At 43.9% G+C, this 24,005-nt stretch overlaps 1 long non-coding RNA gene across 2 annotated transcripts in view; it reads right to left on the bottom strand.

The window, feature by feature from the left end:
• Positions 1–2,533: 2,533 nt before the first annotated feature.
• The window catches only part of LOC144821855 (uncharacterized), an 87,210-nt gene continuing 65,738 nt past the window's right edge, over positions 2,534–24,005 (bottom strand). For both annotated transcript variants that reach the window (XR_013608474.1, XR_013608475.1), the window contains exons 3-4: positions 6,800–6,979; positions 2,534–2,790 (exon numbers count right to left, since the gene is read on the bottom strand). This is a non-coding gene — a long non-coding RNA (uncharacterized LOC144821855). The remainder of the gene's footprint in view (positions 2,791–6,799; positions 6,980–24,005) is intronic.

Genomic DNA, 24,005 nt, shown 5'->3' with positions numbered 1-24,005 from the left:
GTTGCACATGTGCTTCGCGAACTATGCGAGCATGCGTAGTTGCTTGTCCCGTCCATTCGCGATGCATTTTTCTTGCCCGCGAACGCGTGTTGCGTGTTCGCGGGTCTGTTTGCATGCACAGGGAATATTATCTTGCAAACTTACCCATGGGGTCGCCTATGGGCGTGGCCAACTTGTTTTTCACTTGTCCCGCCCATTCGTGATGCCTTATTTCCTGTTCCGGGTCACGTATAGCATGTTCGCAATGCGCATGTAATGCTCGGGAACGCGTTTTACGTGTTCGCGATGCTGTTTGCGTGCTTGCGGGGAAATATCACGCAAACTTACCCACGCGGTCGCGACGGGCGCGGCCATCTTGTTTTTTCACTCTATGCTATGGTTCTGGGGCCTGCGTTTCTATCCTCCGTCTATCTTTGCAATCCTTAGGTTTTTACACTGTTTGTCTGATCTTTTTTATTTATTATCTATCCCTCTCTGTCCCTAAGTCTATATTTTGCATTTTATTTCTGCTTTACTGCGTTTTTTACACTTTTCTAGTGTTTTATATTACTTCTTTCTTTAAGCTCCTACTCCTTCCCCTAACTTTATTTTTACCTTCTAAATTTTCTTTTGTGCCTCCCGCTCACCCCAGAACCATGCCTAAGTGTACTAACAGGTGCTCCAAGGGCAAGGCACCTGCGGCCCAAGTGCCGCCTGCCTTGCGGCAGACTGCGCCGTCCAGGGGTGCAGGCCCGGGAGCTTTTTGGAGAGGCAGAGGTGCCACCTCCCCTTGACCTTGGCAGCAGGCCTGGCTCCAGGTACCAGACCCAGGAGCATCACCTCCGGTGGGCGAAGGTATGCCGGGCTGTGTTTCCAGCACACTTATCACCAGCTATCCCACCGGTGGTCAGATATCTTGGACAGGGAGCTGCTGGACATGCTAGGTGTCGAGGTCGTGGGTCTTGGTGAGTAGCTAATACACTAGTAGTAAAAGTATTGTGTATAATTTTTTTTCCGAATAGCAAGAATACTGCTGCTTACATTACAGGTAAATTACGTTTCAAAATCTTCTATGATTGTAGGACACAGGTGCTCAGCGCTGCTCTTACTTGTTTGCAACTTTGCGCTAGCTTGGGCTGATTATGTAAGAGTTTATTTAGAGAACTTAAGTTAGGTAATGCCATTGCTAGAGAGACTCTAGTTCTTCCTTTGTCCTCCTATCACTAAGAAGAGATAGTGGTGGATGGATTGATAGGTTTAGTTGGTAATTTTTGAGAGGTCTGCGTGACGCATCCTCTCTGTCACTGAGAGCTGCTTACCCCATTCCATAGTAGAACCTTTTGTAGTTTGTTTAGTGAGTGGAAAGGCTTAGCAGTGTCACTAGCATAACATCAGACGCAACCAACCAACAATTTGGTTTGTGCACACATTTATGCATGTGTCCTACACCTATGCATTTTTTGAGGGCTAAAATTGAAATGCAGACTTATTGAACAATTGGCCCATCCGGAATATGTGGGCTAGGTCAGGTGGTACATAGACTTAGTTAGTATTCTGGAATCAGAATAGAACACTGGTTTAGTGTTCATAAATAATAAGTAGACGGTTTGTGAGTCCCGCAATAATACTACTAGTCAATCTGATGAGATAGGTTAATTTTATTGCAATTGTTGTTTCCTAAAATGTTTTTAGAGCGTTTAAAAAAATATTTTATTTGTTTCACAGTACACCAATCATTAATGTTTGTCTCTTTCTTTGTTATATCTTACATGATCAGCAACCAGGGGCAAGACGACAGGGTCCAGGCGTCTGCGGGACAAGAACATCACGAAGCCTCCCAGGGCCAGGACCGCTCCTCTACCGAGGGCACTGCTGCTGGCCCCAGTAAGTCCTCCAGTGGTTATATTAATAATTGTATTTCCCTAACTTTTACTGCACCTTATTTTTTCCGAACTATTATTTCTGTTTCCTAATTCTATATTTTTCCAAATCCTCTTCGATCTAGACTGTTTCTAAATTCTTGTCATTATCCCTGCATCCAACTGCCTCTGCTATGAGCCTTTGACTCTCTGTACTACTACTATGAGTCTGTCTGTAGCTAAGCTTGCCCAGTTGACCACTCTGTATTTGAAAGGTTTTAAATAAAACTTAGATTCACCATTAGGTCTCGCAACGGAGTCCAGTTCTTTGGGTTGTCCTCTTCTGGTCTTCTTAATCTTTCTTGAGGCTTTTCAACAATTCCCACCAACAAAATGCCCAACCAGATATTTGACTACTTTTGATAGGATATTCTACTACTGTTGTGGGGATTTTGCACAGCCACGTACATAACTGTGCACAAGAAAATAGCATGTTGGTGATGGGAGGTTGGACTTTCCTCACACCTCAGCGAGAATGCCCAATCCCCTGACCAACTAGCTATACTCTCTCATTAGGTCCCCAAATCCCCCCTGAAGATACCCAATGATTAGACAACTCAGAACATAATAACACCCTTTCGCTCACTCACTCGTGTAAGTCCACCACACCAAATACCACAGAGTCTTTGTGTAAGTTGAATTTCAAAAGGTTTATGTTCAACTGACAAGCTCCATATGTTGTTCTATAATTCAAATTATTATACCATACGAGCCAGCTACAAAGCAAAATGCATAAGATTAAAACAATAAACATTGTTACAAGTCCACCGAAGAGTTAGACAAATGATCTCTGTGCGAATTCTGGGGGACCCCTCACCTTAGAACTTAGAAGCACTGGTTACATCATAAGCTCTGCAAAGCTCTGGTTCATTCATAGAAGGGAATCTTCCGCCTGTTATGAGAAAAATGGTGCGTGTTTGATAGTATAATGCAAGCATTTCTCAGTCATGCCAAAAAGTGTAGCATGTTATGGTTAAGCAATACGGACTGATCAGAACTCCATAACAAAGTGGCTTGTTTTTCGACCTCTTGTATGAAACGCTCAGACAGTAGCTGTATGAGCTAATGTGGGCTCAAAGGCGTCTTATACAATAAGCTGCGAGGTAATGTGCGCAAAAGACATGAAGCTAAAATGGTGCATGGCTCAGGCTAACTTTGCAAAGAGTAGAGTAGTCTAGAATGACCCTAGGGACCATAACACTACTAGTGTCTACTCTACTCTAGTACCCGATTTGGACTAGTGATGTATGTTGTAAATGTATGTATTAACTTTTTTCAATCTTGCTAGTGAAAAAGAATGAATAGGAGGAGGTGTATATGGCATCTAAAATGTATAATTTTTTTTCTAGGCGTACTACCGACCACCACCAGTGCCGGGGTCAGCGGCGATGCGACCATTCTGGAGGGAGCTGGAGATGTGGCAGCGGAACCTGTAGAAGCTACTACAGGGGTTGAGCCAGCAGCAGCAGCGGGCTGTGGTAAGTTATGTTCCTTACTTATCGACATTACACTAGCGGGAAGGGTGTACTAAACACTCACTGTACTGTTGAGACTCAGTAAGTATGAAGTTGCAGTGAACATTAGACAACGGTTGAAGAAGACACCCTTTAATTAGCAATGACATTAGCAGCAATAGCATTAGCAGTATGAGTTGAGTAACCAATGGCCTCTTCTATCTGACTCCAACTCAGCTGTGAGTTTTATGGAGAAGACTAAAAGTCAGATCAGATCAGATAACCTTGATGGATGTGTTGAACAAAAAGGGGAAGAAGGGTGGAAGGAGGATGGACGGGCGAGATGTAATATGACTGGCAGAAAAGGATACGTTGGAAGCATGCATAGGTGGCTGATAGGAATCAGATGCATGGGTTGTTGAAGGATGGGTGGAAGGTCAAAGAAAAGATGCCTGCATGGGTGCCCACACTGTATGGGTAGATAGAATAGCGAGAATCATCAGCAGTGTTTGGGTCAAACTCAAAGCCAAGGCAAAGAAGGAAGGATGCATGGCTGGTTGTTGGTGAAACAAACTAAGGTTTGTTGAGAGATTAAGAAGAATGTTAGACGTTTACTTTGAATGGATGGATGCCTGGATGTATTCATCATAGATAGCATAGGTGGCGATTGTCACTGGATGCAGACCAGAGTCTTTGAAGAGAATGTAAAAGAAACCACGCCACAGTAGCAAAGCCGAGGGGAATATAAGTGGTATTTTCAGAATATTCCCTTGAATCACAGTAGTTTGCAAGCACATCATATATATATATTCTGTATGTATGTAGTTATCAGCGTCTTCCTCCAACTCAGAGGACCACTGCCTATGTTAATTTTACTGTCAGCCAGCCTGCTGTGGGTGGTGGCCTATCTGTTGGTTACACAATCAAAATAAAGTACCTCATGTCGTCTCATATATAAGCAATGATCATTGGATCAGATATGTAATCTGCCTTTTTGTAGTAGTCAGGGCAGGGTGAAAGTGAAATTGAGCAAGTGCCCTTGATGTAACAGAGAGACTATGTCCAGTGCTACCCGTAATAGAAAATTACGAGCTTCCCCACCTGCAGACAATAGTAAATAGAACTATCGTGAGTCTGTGTCATTAGTCAGACTCGAGTATGTTTGTCCTGGGCGCAAGCTGACTGAGCTGGCATGCCGGCTACAACAAGGTTATATAATTTCACGAAAACTAAAGAGAAAAAGGAAGACTGGTGTACTGTGTCATAGTACTAGTATTATGCCTGAAACGCCCACAAATGTTAGAGGCTGAGGAAGCGGGAGGACAGATGCATACCACAAATGTTATGTACTGTGCTTGCTAGTGCTACAGCTACTATGCAACTATGTGTTGAATTAATTTTGTGTTGCTGTCTTGCTAAGAGTATTGGTAAAATAATCTTCTTTTCATTCTTGATATAGCTCCTCCAAAACCAACGAGGAAGGAGTTGGCAGTCAAGGCCTGGTGCCGGAAGCTGGAGGCCATATGCGCCGAGTACCAATGGTTGGTGGCTCGGACAGAAGAGGAGGAGGAGGCAGCAGCAGCCTCCTTCAAGGCCCTGGGCCCCAGCCAGGCCCCTCCAGTTGTTCGGCTCCGTGGTCAGGCAGCCACCCATTGCCCCCGACCAACAACATCCAGCACTATTGCTGCCCCCCCCCGTGGATGCAACTGCAGGGCATATGCACGCCGCATGCTCCTCTGGAATGCGCGACTGGAGGAGAAGCTAGAGGAGGTCAAAAAGAGGTTCAAGGTCCTGGATAGCGACATCCGAAGAGCCTGCCGCTAAAGACCCTGTTCAATTGCCCCTTTTTTATAGGTTCTTTTGGTGGGTGGGAATCGGGCGTTGGGGTTTTTATGGACAATTGGACATTTGATTTTTTGGACTTTTTTGTTTTGGACATTGGTTGGGGTTAGGGAGAGTGGTGGGTCAGGTGTTGTTGTGGGATTTTTTACATAGTTTATTTTTATTAGGGGATTAAGTATAATAAATATTTATTTAAACTTTACATACAATGTGGTAAATGTTTTGTGGGTGGGGTTACTGTTTTACGTCACACTGTTTCCTTACTGCTGCAGGACCACAGCCATTGTTTGATTTAAATAATTGGCTGACTTTGTAAGACACAAACAGATAGATGCGGTACCCCTCACTTAGTGACTTGTCCTACTAGTGCGGTCCGAGTCTCGTTTTCCTAGTCCAATATTATATCTCCCCCAAACATCTTTTCTTTTCTTAACTGTGATTGATGTTTAAGTTAGCCACAGCGATGGCTGCATGACGATGCAGGTTGGGTTTCCGAAGAGAATGCAGAATCGGATACCATGGTTGTGGTGGTAGTAGTAGTAGACACTGGCAGTAGCATTTATAAAAAAAAATGAGACTGTCAGTCACCTGAGAGAGACTCTGGGCGGAGTGGTAGAGCGAAGGAAATAAAACATAATGGTGGAGGGGATAGCCTAGTACAACAAGTTACAAACTGTTGTTGTTTTTGAGTCACTCAACTAGGCCTACACTAGACACAAGCGTAACCTTTAGTGCTGTGTGTAATAGGAAGGATGACAATCGATGCCGGGAATTAATGATGATGGATTAGGTTCCTTTGTTAAAAAAGTTAACTCACAAATATACTTATCATCATGGATGGGCAAGCAGAAGAAGATCCTCACCCTGCCTTGAAATTGAATTATTGTTGCTTTTGCCACGTCCGCCCCAGCAAGCGTGTGATCAATTAAAGGTGTACATTAATGTAGTAACTCCTCAATAAATCACACAGCCCGGGGTAAGAGGGTTAGGTTTTGATGAATGGTTGGGAAGGGGGGTTTGGGGAAAGGTTTGACAAAGAAAAACAGTATGCATGGACAAACAACAAAAGAAAACACAATTGCTGTAGACTACCATATCCATAAATGTGTTATGGGTGAAAAAGGAAATGCATGCATGATGATGATAACTTGATGGTTAATGATAAGTAAAACTTACTAACTACTACTAGAAAATTAGACAGTGCAGGGCATCAGTGTATTAATATTATGCACTTTGCCTTGCCTGTCTGCACTCATAGAGACACAGATTACATACAGTTTGTGTTCTGTTCTATTGTACCGGGATTACTTTTAAAGAGAGCAAAGAAAATTAAAAATGAGCTGTAGGGATGAATTATAAGCAGGGAGCAAACATAATTAATAATAACACCAACACATGGTATTAACCCCTTCCATGCTGATGACGGCCCCCATCCGTCATGCATCACGGTGGGCGTGGGCTAATGACGGCTGGGGGCCGTCATGATCCCGCCCATTCTTAAAAACGGCCGCACAGGCACAGAATTGTGGCCGCGCCCAAGGAGTTAATGATTGAAGATGAAAAATTAATCAAATTGTTTAAAAGATGAAGAAAGTTGATACTGACACTGTGTTATCCTGATAAAATGGGGCGTGGCATCTCTGCATTCTGTTGGTCCTCTGTCCCTTCCATGGATGCTCCGTCCATCAATTTTGGGTGACGCCACTGCATGCCTGGCATATGTAGATTCACTGGGAAGGTAAGGGTGCGTTGTTTTTCCAAGTATAGCACAGGGTAAAAGCTGGCCTGTAAGTGTAAATGGAAAATCAAAGAGGATATTGAAAAGTCAATGAATATAATAAATGCATCAATTACGGTGGAGTGCAACAAGACAGAGAAGAGAACACTTTTAGACCAAGGTGGCATGGATAGAAACATCATGTCTGTCTACTCTGTTTAAAACATTTTTAACCTACATCAACAACAGGACAGAGCATGCCCACGGCACCGGGCCGTGACCAAACCTCCATTTAGCTGAAATTTTGACAGAGCCAGACAAAGCAACCTAGCATTTTCAAAACTAAGTGAATAAACTAATGCACCGTTGTCAGTCATACCACTGCACTCAACTTCACCACTACACGAACAGGTAGGTCTGCTGTGGTTCTTGTTGACTTATGTTTACCTTATGGCACTTCATGGAACGAAGTTATTCCATCAATCAGCTCCGATCCTAAGTACTGACTGACTGCGAAGAGTATATGTGGTCATCATTATCATGTGTCCAACTCAGTCTGTAGTGTACCGAGTGAGTCCAGAGTCCATATTGAAATATCCAATGGATAGCCCTGCAGTAGAAGTACAATTTTGTTATTAAACAACAAGTCTGTTTACAACGCCATTAACCAGAAACAGTTACAGGAGGACACATATACAGCAACATAGCATTTTCCAAAGTAAGTAACTAAATCAACACACGGCTGTCAGTCACCACTATACGGACATGTAGGTCTGCTGTGGTTGTTGACTTATTTACCTCTTATGCCACTTTATTTGAAATGCCCAGAGTTATTCCATCAATCATCTCAGATCCAACTGACTAACTGCAAAGATAGTATGGTCTTCATCATGGTGTTGGACGTGTTGGCCAACTCCAACTCAGTCTGTAGTGTACCGAGTACGATTCTGACTAAGTTCATATTCCATATTAAAAATTACAACGGATATTGGCCTGCAGTAGTAGGAGTACAATTTGGTTATTAAACACCAAGAAGGAAAACATTGACTGTCACTTGAGTCACTTTTGGTTGGTTGATTAAATACTAGTACAGTTCGACTTCATGCACAAAGTCATCAACATCAACACAAAAAACAGCAATCACAACGCATGCCAACATTACCTGTCTTGCTCTTCTCTTTGGCTGTCAGATGCCTAGTTCTTTCTGACAAGTGTGTGTTTTTTTACTGAGCCAGTGGCCTCATTATTACTCCACATTCATTTTGAGTGTTAGTCGCTGTTTCGGTGTTCTTACTCATCTGTGGCACTTTGTCGCAGTTGAAGTTCGTTCACATGGTCAGTGCTGTGAGATGGGCCACGGCCTGGGTAGCGGTCATTGGTCAATTGAGTTTGCAGAAATGTGACATGTCAACAAGTTTCTTCAAAGAGTCTCTTATCTTTCTCTGCCAAGTACCTTCTGTTCTGACATTGATGAGCTTTTATGCCGGCCGAGGCGGTAGCCTAGTTCTGACAGTGATGAGTTTCGGCGCAGAAAAAAAGAAGGATAGCTATAGTCACGTTCCACTTCTTCTGGAAGGACTGTTAGAGGCAACATTTCTTGTACTATTCTCCATCCAATGTCTGGCTTGAAGGAAATGTATTTAGGGCGAGTCAGGAAGATGGAGCAGGACTCTCGAGGAGTGGGCAGTGAAATGCACAGAGGTGCAGCTCCAATAAGGAAATAAAAAGAGAAGACAGTGGTGATGGATTTGTTGTGATTTGATTTGAATCAGAAAAAGACAGATACACACACAAATAAAGGAAGGTATAAAGTAACAATTTGAAAGCCTAGTTGTCAGGGAAGAGGAGCTCATCTGGTGGTTCGGACAGAAGTAGTTCATGTAACCCACTACTTACGTCATCGAAGTCACTCTTCTTTTCTTGCTGTGATTCACGTATTTTGTAGTCCTGTGGTATAAAGTGCTGATTCATTTTGATCATGGTTAACCTCTCCATGCTTTTGGGCGAGAGACATGTCCTTTTCAAAGTTACAATGGCACCAGAAGCACTGAAAACATGCTCAGAAGAAACACTTGCGATAGGGGAAGCCAAATACTTTATCGCCATCCTGCCTAGCTCTGTCCATTGGCTTCTTTCCCATACCATACACCAATGGGTTTCGATCCATGAAGACCTCTGTTGGGTCATTACGAAAGGCCTGGACCATCCGCTCAATGCTCAGGAGTGCTCTGATGTGCTCGGCTTCCTTTGCCTTTGCATCAGCACTGGACTTCCCATACCCCTGCCGTAGAAACCAATCAGTTGCCGATTGTAGTGTAGATGATCATGTTCTTGCTGTTTTTAATGTTATTGGTAGTCTTGGTGTCAGCGACTGCTGGGAGGCAAACGCACTGCCCTCAGGCTCTGAGGTAGAACTCTGGAATCTGCCCTGTAGTACTTGTTCTGGCCTAGGGCGGGGGTCCTCTAATTACCAGCCGTTCCTTTTCAAAGTCAATAGTTTGCTCAGCTGTCAAAGTTTTGTACTTGGCAACATTCACTTCTGAAAAAGGAATTACTGCCTTACTGTTCAGATGTACTTTGTACCATGGATCCAAAATGGTGGCAGTAATGTAATGTGGATGTGACACAATGTTATTTTGAATCCTTGTATTTTCATATAAGTGAACGGCTAAGGATTCTGCCAAATAATGTGCGTCTTGTTTGTCATCCACACCAGCGTACGTTTCAGATACTTAGTTCACCTGTTGCTCTAGCAGGTGCAAGAATGGGATAGATGGGCCCATAGTACAGTCCTCCCTGCTGACTTCACATGTGAAGACCTTAAAAGGAAGTAGCATCTCTGTCAGGCATTTAACGAGGTCCATCTCAACGGTCATGCCTCTCACAGTAGGATCCCCTAATCTTAACATGAGATAATCATTGAGTGGTATGTACTGCTCAAACAGACGATCAAGCATGTAATAAGTTGAATTCCAACGTGTTGGCACGTCCTGGATGAGTGCTTTAACTGGCATTTTATGCTCATGTTGAATGACCCTCATCTGCTTCCAGGCTTTAAAAGAATGGCTAAAATGTGTGCATATTCTTCTGCAGGTGGCCAGTAAGTTGCTGACTTTTTATTCATTTTTCAGAAAGTCTTGAACAACAATGTTAATGCAGTGTGCCAAACACGGGATCCTGAAATAGCCACCATCTTTCATGGCCCTTACTACATTACTGCCATTGTCCTTGGCAACAAAACCAAGGTTAAGCCCTCTTTGGCAAAGCCACTCAAAGACCTTGCTGGTAAACTCATCCAAAATGTTTGCAGCAGTATGAGATTTCTCCATGGCAAACATGGCTACAGTTGCATGTTTGCGAGTGACATGAAAAATCTCAGCAGCGTCAACATCAGCAGATATCTGTTCTCTAACCCCCACAAAAGAGATCCAGTGTGCAGTGATGTACATGTAATCAGTGGCTTGGCAACTGGTCCACATGTCTGTTGTCAGGTGGATTCTCTGCACAACACTCTGCTTCAAGGCGTTTCCAAGCAATTCCAGCACGTTATGATGTAGTGCTGGAACAGCAACTCTGGCGAAAGAGTAGCGGCTGGGAACCTGCCATTTTGGGCAGATGGCTACCACAAATTCCAGAAAACCCACCCCTTCAACAAAAGAAAAAGGGAGAAGGTCCAGTGCTAGCATTTTAGCCAGCTTTGTATTGTACAAACGTGCTATTGGGTGGTTGCGTCCGAACTGCCCCTCCCCCTAAACATGCTGATAATGGTAGGCTACATGGTTTTCCTTTCTCTTAGGCTCAACAACGCACTTTTTTTCATTGCGGTACTCCTTGCTGTCTCATGCTGACTCTTACTCTTGTGCCACTGAAGATGTGGGTGACGATAACACTGCACTGCTAGAGACAGGGCTACTTTGTGTACCTCTACCAGAGAGAATGTTTCCCTGTACTTCCTCTCCCACCGTGATCAGATCTTCTTTTTCTACTTGTTTATCCCCACCAACACCAATGGTTGCAGTTTTTATGCCACGTAGGTGGTCCTCCTGGTTGATCAAGTGGTGTTTTTTCAGATGGGTTATTAGGCCTTCGGTACCATAGTTTGTACCAAGCTTACCCCGACTAACAGAGGTATCACAAATGGAGCATATAGCAATGTTCTCCTCCTTTTCGCTAACCGTAAAGAAGTCCCAAACTGGGGAGCTTAACTTTTGCCTCCTGCTGGAGGTGCCACTTCCTATGCTGGATGAACTGGAGGGTGTGCGTTGAATTTGACTCTGTGCTGTACCACTACCCATGTCTACTGAGGTGGTGGTTGTGCTGGATGTAGGTCACTGCCAGGCCTTTGCTAATGTAAATATGGAAGCTGTAGGTTGAGTTGGTGTTACCTGTGTTAGAGGTATGCGTGCTACATCCCTCACAGTGATTTTGGATAGGGTAATAATGTTGGTCTCCATCTCCTCGGGGCCAGTAGTGATGTTCGTGATGACTGGCTCATCATCATCATCCTGCTGTTCTACATCAACCTCCATAAGTGTAAGGCTTTCTGGAACCTTCCTTTTCCCTAGCCCGGTCTTGGGAGGCTAGGGGTCCCTCTTAGACTCAGTTTGTGGCTTCCAAGTGGCATCTAGATCATCAGAAGGGGGGCTTGGCAAAGAACTTGATGGACTAACCCTCCTTTTGCTTGCTGGGTATTTGGAAGACAATGAATATTCTGAATCAGTGGCTTCCTCTTCTTCTTCCTCTGCATGAGGCTCAATTTCCTGAACTGCCCCTACTTCCGGAGGAACAACAACTACTATTGCGGGCGGTGGTTATGTTATGTTATGTTATTTAAAATTTATCAAGCGCGCATACGCCCAAAAGCTTCTTGGCGCTGAAGAGAGGATAAAAAAACATAACAGAAAGATACCAAAAAGAGTCACTATTTCAAATAGGCCTGTGTAAAGAGGAAAGTCTTGAATGCCTTTCTAAAGGCAAGGAGGTCCTTACTCTGTCTCAAAGTCAAAGGGAGGGAGTTCCACAGAGAGGCAGCTAGAAAGTGAAAACAGCTACCTCCCTGTCGTTTTTTCTTGAATCGGTGTACCTCAAGTAGATCTTTATGAGCTGATCTCAAACTGCGTGAGGGACTATATCTCCCGATGAGTTGTCTGATAAACATTGGGCCCTTGCCCTGCAAGGCCTTGAAGATAATACAACCAGCTTGCCACTGTTGTTGTTGTTGGCCACTTATCTTCTGTGTTTTCCCCTGCGTTGATTGGGTACTACTTTGAGATAGCGATAAGTTTAGCTCAGGCTCAGCATCACTGGTTTCCACCATTAGGCTGGCTACCCTTTCCATACCCGTGCTTGGGTCTGGGTTGCCCACTGGTATGGAGGTGCTACCCCCAGTTTGCCCCCCGGACGCCGCTGCTGCTGGCGTCCATTTTGGTTTACCAAAAAAGGTTTTGGATGGCACACCAGACTTCAGTGTCACTTCCTTCTTCTGTTCCTTCTTCTCAATAGCAACTTTCTTGGTACTGGAGGACCTGGTACCTGCTTTCTTTGGGGCCATCTTCTTCAGATGTCAGCACTCACATGTCACGTTGTGACAGGACGTCTGTCTGGCAGCACAACGACAACGGGCGATGATGACACACCTCCTCCTCAGTATTTTGTGCACCTAAAAGCAAAAAAGCCACAAGAACATCAGTCAAAAGATAGTACAATCAAACTAATATAATATATAACTTTAGTGTGTAGCGGTCACAATTATAAAATTTTAGTAACTCAGTGAACAACAACAGCGTAGCCATTTATGAGACTTTAACAACAAGGCCAGGGCTTTCCTGGTGAACTGTGTACAATCAGGAAGAATAAGAATAGCAAAGAAAAAAACAAAAATGTATTGGAGCCTGTTTGGCCTAAATTTGTGCATCAAGTGGAATGGATGCAGCATCAGGGAGCTGCATCTGGCAATGGGAATGGATTTGGAAGCAGTAAGACAAGAGGAACAGTGGAAAGACACGCAGGCCTATGTGGCAAAACCAGCACACTACTAACTACCACTACAAAATAACCCCAGCCACATGGTCAGGCCACCCACAATAACAAGAAAGTGAAGACAAAGGACAGGACCATGAAGTTGGAGACTCTGGCAGACCGTCCAGGATTTCGCGATTTTGCGGTTTGCAGCGAAATCGGCACTTTGGTAAAAATGCCGTGATTTTTACAAAAAGGCCCACGAAATCAGCACTTTTGTAAAAATACAGCGATTTTTACAAAAGTTCCTGCGAAATCAGCACCAGTGTTAATGCAGCGGCTTAGCCTGATGAAAACTAAATACTTTTGGGCTGGGTGGACTGAAGGAAAATTAAAGTGCATAAAAAGGGGAATGCTAAGCACCGTACTATGGAGGGAAAGTCTCAGATTTGTAACTAAGGATCCCGCTAAATGTGGTCGCTCAATAATACGTTGAGCCAAGAGGTAAATGCAACAGAGGAGTTGTATAAAAAAGTAAGGTAGAATGGCATCTGTGTGTAGATGTGGCACCCACTGCCAACCCGCTGAGGCAGCAGCACTACTACAATCGAGGGAAAGGCCGCTCAGCTGGACTCCATCACGCTGCCCCAGCATTTGCTTGATCTGCCCATGCCACTGCGTTGCTTTAACAAGAGATAGAGGACTGCAGATGGACCTAAATACCCAGACCCTCCAGGATTTCACGATTTCGCGATTTGCCACGAAATCAGCACTTTTGTAAAAATGAGGCGATTTTTACAAAAGTGCCAGTGAAATCAGCACTTTTGTAAAAATGCCGCAATTTTTACAGAGGTGCCCGCGAAATCACTTCTGTGAGGTGGAGGCAGCATCATATCTACTGCCCGGTTCATTATAGTGAACCAGAAAGTATGAAGTGTGTGAATGCAGCTCAGTTTTCTGCTACGTTTGCAGTGACAGTTTCTCATAATGTAGAGGGGAGGACATGATTTTATGGGGCTTCCTAATTGGATCAAACAGTGTTTGGCTGGAGCATTTCAAAGACTTGTGTAGCACAAGGTATCCATCTTACTCCACTTAAGGATTTTGCATGTTAGTGAAGCGTTGCACTTAAAGTGATTGGATTTCTGCTGCCTATTGTATATGGACAGTGCAACCTGCTTAGACTAACGGGGGCAGGCACTGCAGTGCATAGTATGGCAATATACACTGGCATGAGACTTGCAAGAGTCTCGTGAGTGCCTGCTGCTGTTAGGAAGGTGAGTCTGCCTAATATCGAAAACAAAATAGTTTATTTTATTGGAAGAGTATTGCGGCGGCACTGCATGCAAAATGAGGGGCGGGGCTCAGGGCTTAAAGTGAACAGCCACGAACAGCAAAAACAAAGTAGTAATTTCAGAATAGTGTAATGTTGGCAAGTGATTTTGGTGGGACGGAATAGGTCGGAGTGTGTGTGCATGGGGTGGGGTAGGAGGAGGTGTGGAATGGTGCCAAAATGGTTGTACAAGATGTTAATGATACACCTCTGGTTTCCGTGGAGCAGAGGGAAGCTACTCATCTTTGCCATGCCCCGGTTGTACGGCTAGTTCTGTACCACAAGAGGTACCTCGCCGTAGACGTTTAAGTGCTGTGCCTATATGAGTGCTTTGTCCCGTTACATGTGTGTGCACTGATTTATGTAGACACTGGGAATAGAGATCTCCATGAAGGGCAGGAAGGGTTCAGCTGACCCTTGACCGAAACATTGCCCTTGCATCCCCTTGGCCCCTTTGTTGCTGTAGTCTGTTCACGTTTGATGAATGGGGTTTGTAGTGAGCTTCGGGTCAGAGATGACCCCAGATTTGCAAGATATATATCCTATATTAGCCAAAAATAAGCTGCATGAGGAGTAACTGTTCCATACCTTGGATCCCAAGCAAAAACTAAGAGTGACACTGGTAGGGGACGTTTTATTCCCTGGAAAAAGCATGGTTTACAATGCATCTTGGGATGCTCAGTCAAACAGCACCAAGGCAGAGCCAGGGGCTTGATGCAGGTACAGAAGCGAACTTTGCCTGCAATAACTGTATGAAACTGAGGAAGTACGCTCTCCTTTGTCCACGCGTAACCCAGTTCAATCCCCGGTCTGGTTGATGCGGCAAAACCGCTGACAGCATCAATTGTGAAATTAAATTAAATGAAAAATTACACTTGTATAGCGCGTAACTACCCGGAGGCCTCGTTGTCAATTGCAAAGCACGACTACTCACCCATTAGGGTCTCAAGTTGCTGATTGGGTGGAGTGGATCTGCGGTTCAGTCGAAGAGCAAGGTCTTGAGATCTACCTGAATTGAGGCAGAGACGGTGATTGGCTGGGATGTAGAGTCAGGGAGTTCCAAGCCCTCACAGCAAGGTAGCAGAAGGATCTTCCTCCAGCTGTGGTCTTGTGGATCAATGGGGTGGGGGCCAGGGTCAGTTGGGCAGAGCGGAAATGCCTGGTGGGTGTGTGGAAGGGGAGGCGGTGGTTAAAGAGCCTTCACCTGTGGACTGCTTCCTCTGTTCCATATCCCAGGTTGTCTATTCAAAGTGGAATACTCTGCTAAAACAGTTTCCATTGATGTAAGGCTGAAAATGAATGAATATGAGTAAAATAAAGGCCTGCATAAATGCCGCTAAATTTCCATATTTGTGCCGCTAAATTTGCTAATCCATGCCGCTATATCCTGGGGGGTCTGTCTGGGGAACTTCCTTCCTCTTTTTAAAAATTGTAAAAAAAGAAAAATTACTCCTTGCTCAAAAAACTACAGCCAAATGACAACAAACAAGTTTGTTTCGCAAAATTAACAAAAACATCATTTTTGAGAAGGTTTTATGCTGCTCAAGGATATTCTTCGCCAGATTGCAAATTCTGCGTGTTCGGCATCGCGAGCTTTACAAAAAGTAGTTAGCTCGTGCTCGAACATGCATATTGAGTGCGCAAAGAAGACAAAAACTGTAAGTCTGCGTTGACGCGCAGTGCAGAGTTGCCAAAACTGCGCAAGCTGAACGCCTAGGGTTACCTACTGCCTGAAAAGGCCTATTTATTTAACACACACCAAAAAACTGAAATTCCACCCCAAAAACCACATTTTGCAATTCAATCCAATGCCATCCATGCCATAAATTATGTTAAAATTTAACAGACAACACAGAAACAGTTTTTATGCACCCATGATGACTACCTCTGGCCTCTGGAACTACTGGCAGGCTAGGCCACAAGCTTGGAACTGAAGCCTACGGCAAAAGCAAGCACACTGCCTAACTCCACAAAATGGCCGCCACCCACATGGCCAGGCCACAACAACAACAAGCATAAGCCAAGGGGAACAAAGAAAAGACATGCAGGCCTATATGGAAAAAGCAGCACACTACCAAACTACCACCACAAAATGGCCCCAAGTCACATGGTCACTCACAGTCACAACAGGCTATGGAAAACAATGAACTCCAGCAGGCCTATATATGACCAGACGAAGGAGGCCTGCTAAACAACACAGTTTTAATACAAAAATGCAAACTCGAAAATCAACAGGGGTACGAAAGGTTGTTAAGTTACACAGCAAGCACACACACACATCAAACAAAGGTATTTATTTATTAACACACACACCCAAAAAGTGAAATACACCCCAACCACATTTAGCTATTCCATCCAATGCCATCCATGCATTACATGATGTTTAAATTCAACAGACACCACAGAAACATGCACCCATGGGTACATCTGGGCATACTGGCTGAAATTTCAAAGAAAAGCAACTAGGCCCCTACTGAAACTACAGGCAACCCACAATAATACATATTAAAAACAATGAAAATCCCCCTAAGAATGTAGGTACAAACAAGCCCCAAACAAACAACTACACCAATTCCCTAATTTACTTGTAAAATCTCAAATCCAAAAGTCCGCAAATCCAATCCAATGATATGATGCAGCAGACAGACACAAAAGGTGATCCTTCCAGCTCCAAAACCAAATGAAAGTGAACAGCCCATGGACAAAGCACTGGGAGGAGCCTGCTGGACAGGAACAGGAAGTTGGAGACTCAGGGGCACTTCCTTCCTCTTGAAAGAAAAAGTAAAAAATGAAAACGCACTCCTTGCACAAAAAACTACAGCCAAATCCCAATCTGAGTTTTTTTTAGCAAAATGATCATTTGCGAGAAGGTTTTATGGTGCTTGAGAGATATTCTTTGCCAGATTGTAGTTTTGCCGGAAGTCAGATCGCGTGTCCGGATTACGTGTTCATGTTCGCACACTCTCGCAGGATCGTGTGGCCGTATTCCAAATCTCCTGGCGTATGCGAAAGGATAGAAAATCGAGTCGGCGAACGCAGAATCACGGTGAGTCGTTAACGCCCGTGCGAGCACACATATTGAGCGCGTGAAGAAGAAAAACAGCTATGATGCGTCGCATATTGCGTAGTATTCGGTAAGTATGCGTTCTACGCGAAGTTACCGAAACTACGCAAACTCCGCGAGCGGAGCATAGTTCACCGCCCAGGGTTACCCTGTTCCGTGGATCATCCAGCCTGGCCCCCCAGGCATAGAACGATGGGCAATACAGCTCCAAGCTTACTTGTTTCAGCTGGTCTACAGGCCTGGTGTTAACAACCCATCCTACTTTCTATCGCGCCACCCCTCAACAAACACCTTGAGAGAACAGACCCTGGACAAAGAAAGCACAGAATGCTTCATGAAAATGGTGGAGGCCCACACCTGCCCGGTGGCCGTCACCCGAGAAGACATAAAGGAAGTCTTGGACTCTGATGACACACTGCAGAAGGTGAAAGAAACAGTGCAAAAGGGGCAATGGCACAAATTCCTGGAGAGATCCAAGCTGATGTTGGCGATGAGCAAAACACGCACTACCAGCTCTGGAGGGTGCGCCCTCGAACTGATCACACGTGGGTCCGGCTTGGTGCTGCTCATTGAGATCATCCCCATGAGCCTACAGGGTCGGATGGTCATGCTCGCCTATCAAGGTCACCAAGGGGCCACCAAGACCAAGGCGAGGCTCTGAGCAAAAGTGTGGTTTCAGGCATGAAAAAGCTTGTGGACGAAGAACTCAGGCATTGCCACCCATGCACCATCACCGGAAAGGATCCTGCTCCATCGCCCTTGCCGACGGAACTGCCATGTGCTCACTCTGTGGGAAAGGGTCAGCGTCGACTTCTGGAGTTTTTCCGATGGGCGAAACACCCTAGCGGTCATAGACTCGTTCTCCAAGTTTCCAGTGGTTGAACTCGTACCCTCCACCACATTTGTCCATGTGCAACTCATGCTGGAAAAGACCTTCGCAATGTTTGGTTTGCCGGGAAAACTGAAGTCCAACAATAGACCTCCCTTCCCAGGGCAGGAGTTTCAGGACTTCTTGGCACAAATGGCCCTCCACCGCCGGAGAATCACACCCCAATAGCTGCAGGTGAATGGGGAGGTAGAGAGATTCATGAGGACACTGAATCAAGCCCTCTGAATTAGAGTAGACCAGAACCATGATGCTGAGGTGTATCTTCACCAGTTCCTGTTGGCCTACCGGCAAACCCAGCACTTCACCACACGGTGCACCCCTGCAGACCTCCTGTTCCAACAGCCGCCCAGGGACGTTATTCCGGAAGACTCTGAGTGGGTGCCACCAAGCCTGGACATGAAAAGAGTGCAGCAGAAGAAGCGAACAACCAATGAGAAGGCCTCCCAAGATCGTCATGCGAGGATTCATCGTTTACAAGTAGGATTGCAAGTAGTAATCAAAGACCACCAACCATGATGGAAGTTCTGCACACCCAACAAACCAGAAATATGGACAGTGGTGAATGTCGATGGAACTATGATAACCGACAGGAGAGACAGACATTCAGTTGTGATTCACAACTGTACCTTTATTAACGGCAACCCAGACACTAAATAATTTGTAATCATAGATGCCATTGCCCATGATACTCGCTCTAAATGATAGACAATCTTTTTGGGGGATGCAGGAAACCAATAGTTTAGATGCTTTAATCATAGATCCCTACTTGACAGTATGTTTTTCCTAGAGAAACACCCAACTAAAATAAATCTCTGCCAGATGTACGTACAGACAGATCACAAATAGTGGGTGCAAACTGTGCCCCAACAATTTGTAGCCTATCTGTAATGTGCCTATGCTACATATATAATTAAATGTTGCATCACAAAATGGCTATTTGCTGAGGGTTGCAGAATGAACTGCCTAATGAATGTTAACCCCACAGGCTACTATTGGTGAAACCCTGAGAATGGCTATCAACACATGACTGGTGGACTGCAGAGAAGTAATGCCCCCTTGTAACTGACAACTATTGCTCCTCATGAAAATGGTTGCTGTAAGTGAGTGAGTGAGGACACTTGTATAGTTTATCACAATATCCTCAATACAATGAAGTTTAAAAAAAACCTGATCTGTTACTTTTGTATATTGTGCCTAATATTGCCATTTATGAAAATAATCAAAACGAAGCACAGGGGATAGTGATTCTCTCAGTTTCACAAAATATTTGTTCATGGAAAGCCGAGATTAATGCACTTTCAAACAAAGCCTTGGCCAGTGTATGGTGGGCACATTTAGTTAATAGATCAAAACAATGCACATTTGATTCAAGCAATTTGTCAGTGTCACCACTATGTGAACAGAGCGTACCCGCTGCTGATGACAATTTTCCAAATGTTTCAGAAACTGGTGGCCCCTCATCAATGGAAAACGGTGGAAAAATCTGTTGTACAGTATATGTCCTCCCCAAGACCATCAGGCAAACAACAACTTATGACTAACATTTTGACAATATAATGTTGTAAAAACTTAGTTAGTGGAGAGAATCATTGTGAAGATTGCCACTTATAAACAAGTATTGGGTAAGCCAATAAGTCCTGCGTTGACTGCCAGCCTTTTGGCATTATCGTTTCTTATTTTTTTGCAATTATTCTTGCAAACTGTCATTGTTGGGGAAACTACTGGGCCCTCCTGTATCAGAAAAGTTGGCTTAAAGCAAAAATATGTTTTGGTATCAAAAAGTACACATTGCCATGGTCATCCCTAGCATGGGAGAGAAATACTTGGAGTGTGGATGTGCTTCTTGTTGAAGGTCAGTATGCTGTCACTGAGAGTGAAGTTAGTGAGCGGCTGAAGTGGACTGACTCTTTGCCCCATGCTGTATTCTGTAGTGAGTGGAAGGAAAATGTAAATAACACTTTAACAGATCTATGGATGATCTACAGAAGTATGTATGTTATACTTAATAATTTTAGTAACATCAAAAGCTCTTGGCTATCACCAGATCTGAAAAAAGATTACTTTCTAGGATGAAGCAACCTCTACTATACATTATTAGGATATTGCAGGTCACCAACCATATATAGCAATGAGGCCGATGGCCTAGCTCATGTTTGAGGTCATGGATCTTTGAGATGATTTGCAATACCTTTTTAACGTACAACAAAAAGCATTGTATTCCTATAATGCACGACCACACAAATACTCTTCTCCTAAAAATATTTAAATCCATAGTCTCCTTTGTGTGAAAGAGTATGGTTCCAGATAAATAGAATAAATGTGGAATCTGTAATGAGAAACTGAATTAAACACACCAATATGAAGTTATTAATTTGATGCAAAACATTAAAACGGTGTAAGTCATTGCTTAAAATGGTTTTAGTTCAGGATGTAGACAAACATTCAGTGAGATACCTGTTGTCATGTAATGACCTATTATTGTGATTAAACAGACATGCCACCGAAAATGTCTTCTTTGTGGTAGTGATTGTTAATGCAGGGCAAACAGTATTACATAACATTTCTTTAAGTCTTTGAAATTTAAGAACTGATTTCTATACATCAATTACTCGAGGGATTTTTTGTAGAGGATATTTTAATAAAATGGTTCAGTGGTGGGCAACGTTCACATTTCGCCAAACCTATCCCATCCCAAAGTCCTCTTGAGATGGCTCGGATTTTCCCCACCCTTGAAGTTACCAGTACACCAGGAGTGGGGAAAATCTGACCTATTACAAGGTGGATCCTGTAGGCCCACTAAGAAAGGAGGTGTTACCGGGGCACTTGGTAATTCTGGGTCCTATTGCTCCAGTAATTCCTCATTTTGGGCTAGAGTTTCACCCAGAGACTGTGGCTGCTTGAAGCAAACACAAGGAGATGATGGACGGAGCGCTGAACCCCCCACTCACCCCTCAGTCACAGATCTGGATTGAATCCATCATCATTCTTTAGCTAACTTCACCACCTCAGTTCAGACCCAGCTATATGCAAATCAGTCTTGACCCTGTGCCTCATGGGAACAGTCCAGCCCGAACTGCCAAGCCAGATCTTCCCTGAACCGGAAACAAGCAACCTGGGACCGGTTTCTGGGTAACACCCTTCATCAGCCAGGCTGGGTTGAATCCAGTGGCAAAACGAGTTTGGTACCCATGTCTGGTCATACCCAGTCAACTTAGGGTGAACAAAGCAAACACAAGTTGGCAGGGTATGCCCAGACGTGGGTCCCTTATTCACTTTGCCACTGGATTCAAGCTAGTCTGGATGATGAGGGCTGTTAGCCCGAAACCTGTCCCAGGATACTTGTTTCCCGTCCAGAGAAGACATGGCTTGGCAGTTCAGGCTGGACTGTTCCCATGAGCCACTGAGTCAAGACTGATTTGCATATAGTTGTGTCTGAACTGGGGTGGCGAAGTGAGCTAAAGAACGATGATTGATTCAGCCCAGATCTGTGACTAGGGGTGAGTGTCCGAAAGGTGCATAATAACAATGCTGATGATTTTATATTGGGGTGCCATGTGTTACACTTCAGAAGATGTACACCCCAGACAATTACATGCCATATTCCCCTACACTAGCATTTGTATTTTTATTCAATGTTTGGTCAAATTGGTTAAAAGTTATATATTAAAATAAATTAGAAATGTTTCACATTTATTTTAAAGTTAAAGTTGTTTTTTTTAAATAAAGTTTACTATTATTTTTCAAAGGGTATACTCATATAAATATATATATTTTTATCAATATATATATTCCATCTCACACAAATCGCTTTCACCCAAGCCGCTTTTAGCGGTGACCCACGCGGCGGGGTAGCAAACCCCAAAACATGCATCAAAATACTGTTAATACAGTACTGCAGCTCCAATGTGAACACAGCATGTTTATTCCAAAAACACCAGCAGCTTTCTATGGGAGTGTGCTGTAGTACCAGTGATTGGTCATGAGTGGTTCTTTACTTACTCCAAGGTTGGGCTGGAGTACGTTTGAGGGGTTTTAACAATTTTGTGCTGTAGTAACTTTAGAAGTGTATTTTGCAATTCTCTTACAGTTTGGTGAGTGTGTTGTATTAGAATTCCCCACCCAAACCCCCCATAAATTTTCCACATTTACTACTAAGGGCCTTATTACGACTTTGATGGCCTTCGGCTGGGACCGACCCGGTCCCAGGAAGACTGCCAAGGCTGTAGTGAACCCGCCCGCCGGATTATGACTTTGATCCAGCCAGGTGGGCTGGCGGTACTGCGGCGGTCTCTGGGCGGTGGTAAGTTAGGCTCATAGGAGAGCGTAACAAGCATACCACGGCCGTGAGAGAGCCTGCAACACGTTCTTGCATGGTGTGGCATGCAGCATGTTGCACATGCCACACCGTGCAGGAACAATGCTACAATTCCAGGCAATTGGAAAGAAAAAGAGGACCCGGTCACTGGTTTTTGTTCTGCTGTCTTTTTTATTTAGAGCAGAGTCATACACTAAGGTATTTAATCCTTAGATGTATATTTTTATTTTAAGTGGATGAAAAAAGAAGATTGCATCAATTTTTACATAATTCTGACAGTCCGAAGATTTACTCACTGTCCTACACAAAGACACATATATTTACAAGTGACTACAAACATACATTACTATGAAAAACGAAAAAAATTAGACATTTCTAACAATTCCAAACAGAACATATTCAACGAATAAATTACTTTTTTGTTGAAGTACCCTGTCCACTATTTCTGTATCAGGCCACTAGGATGCAATTGTTTTTCTATGTTTTGGCCTAATGGCGCAAAGGCAAGTATTGCAATGAACATTCAATTATGTTTGATTGTATAAAACAAAGCCGTATGCGCAACAAAAAGACATTCGAATTTAAGACGAATGAAAAAGCCTGTAAGCCGACGCGTTTCTGAGCCTGTCTCTCTACTTGTTCAGGCTCTTCTTCAGGGCTTCGGGGCTGGGTACCTATGTGAATATAAGTAGAGGGCATATTAAGTTTGGGACCTTTACTTATGTTGTCACTGGCTTAGTTAAGCATACATTGTTATTACCTTGTTGCTCAGTTTAACAATTTTCTTGATCGTGTATTCAATCTCTTGGAGGACTCCTTGTATTCTGCAATGAAAGCAGTAATATAATATCTGTCTCCTAGTGATGTTTTGTGACGCTGTTTGTTAACAATCATTGGCGCTTCACTCACGTGATTTCCAGGCAAGGCGTTTTCAACTAAGTTGTAAATTTCAGTTTGTGGAGTTGACTGTCGCTAAGGCTGAAATGTCAACAAACGTGTTTTTTAGGAATAATCGATCTTTTAAACGGAAAGCGAAGGCTTCACAATACTCTACAGGCAACTGATTGTATCAGCACTTACTTCTTAATGTTCAGTTAGGCGCAGAGCGCCTGGCTTGTCAGGGCATGGGACGCCACCTCTTGTCTTTTGAATATTATCGGCGCTGAAAAGTTTAAATGGTGTTACATTTTAGTAGGACATATATCTAATCGTCCTATGTGTTTAGAGGTTTTTAATAAAGTAAACACCTACTTGCACTCCGTTTCTGGGCGTACCAGACGCCAAGCCTTTGCTGGACGGGGCGTTACTCGTTTTCTTGTTTTTTCCGTGGGAGCCGTTAATGCTACAAACAATCAACGGAACAAAAGTTTTAGGATTTGGGATACCCCGTTTTTGTTGAAACGTTGTCTAGTTAAAGCGCATGAGATCATTTACCTGTAGAATAATTGCGAGACGCCGCTGTCTGCTTCGAAGTTCCTCGAGTGAGTGAATGCTCAAGTCACGCGGGGATTTAGGGCTTCAACATGTGACTTGAT

Source organism: Lissotriton helveticus, chromosome 2_2, assembly GCF_964261635.1.
Source record: "Lissotriton helveticus chromosome 2_2, aLisHel1.1, whole genome shotgun sequence".
NCBI classification, from domain to species: Eukaryota; Metazoa; Chordata; class Amphibia; order Caudata; family Salamandridae; genus Lissotriton; species Lissotriton helveticus.
Note: the sequence above shows the minus strand (reverse complement) of the source record. Positions and strands in the feature narration are given on the sequence as shown.